Genomic DNA, 1,104 nt, shown 5'->3' with positions numbered 1-1,104 from the left:
GAGCCTGTCACGTCGGAGCGTCAACCGGCTCATCCAATCAGAAGTCTGCACGGACAAAAAGCTCGTCTTCCTTTGTGTTACACCCTCACCTCTAAATCCATCACGTCACGTTTGTCCTAATGGATTATATGCAAAAAAAAAGTCTTAAATAATTCCTGAATTCCTGCTTCTGCAACCAAAAGCCCTCAGATGTTATAGCAATAGAAAGGGAAAATCCTCAGATTTTTTTTTAGTGTATAATGAAAAAAAAACAAACATGCAATGTGTTGTTGTGGAACCTCAGTGCACAAGAAATGAAAGAAGAAATGACCCTGCCAACGTAGACGGCCAAGGAAATAGGAACCTGGCGAAAAGATCTGAATTTGATAGGAGAATAAAGAACGACTGCTCCAGGAAATGTAAAGTTTGGTCCTGTTAGGTTACTTCTGTTAGGATAAGGACAAAAATGAGTGAATTGTTAAGAAAAATGGAAGAAAACGCCTTACGCCAATCCCTGTCAGGGTCGTCCAATAGTTACATGTTGTTAACGGCGTCATTATGTTTTGGAAGTGAATATTTTAGTAGAATTTAAAAAGTAAAAATAAAATATATTTTACGAAAAAGCTTTTTTGTCTTTGTTCAATTTTTGTTCTTTGTTCAAAATGGGGGGTGGGGCCCTCTTTGGTGTCACGGGCTGTGGTTAGGGGGCAGGGATTCAGAAACCACTACCTTCATGTAGCAGTTAGAGTAAAGATACATGTGTTAAAATTCACAATCGAAGAATTTTTAACTTTATCTTGATACGCAGGAAAGAACAAGGCATCCGGTGATAAAAGTGTAAAAGAGTGATGCAATGATGTGAAAACCTGGAAGTAAAACAACAATCTCTGTTGATCTGTTTCCTTCCTGACAGATTATTTCAAATTTATAAAACCAGTTAAAAAACAAAACAAAACAAATTGGATTTAAAATCCAGAGTCACTAATCGACCGAGTGGAAAGGTCGACCTGTCACCTGACCTGAGAATGAATGGTTGTATTCATTTACATTCAACACATGTCAGTGAGCGTTACAGGGGGTGTGGGGCGAGGGGGGGTGGGAGTTGGGGTGGGGGGTTGTCAGCGG

Source organism: Cynoglossus semilaevis, chromosome 3 (genome assembly GCF_000523025.1).
Source record: "Cynoglossus semilaevis isolate Cse_v1.0 chromosome 3, Cse_v1.0, whole genome shotgun sequence".
Taxonomy (NCBI): Eukaryota; Metazoa; Chordata; class Actinopteri; order Pleuronectiformes; family Cynoglossidae; genus Cynoglossus; species Cynoglossus semilaevis.
The sequence above is the reverse complement of the archived record's forward strand: the minus strand, read 5'-3'. Positions refer to the sequence as shown.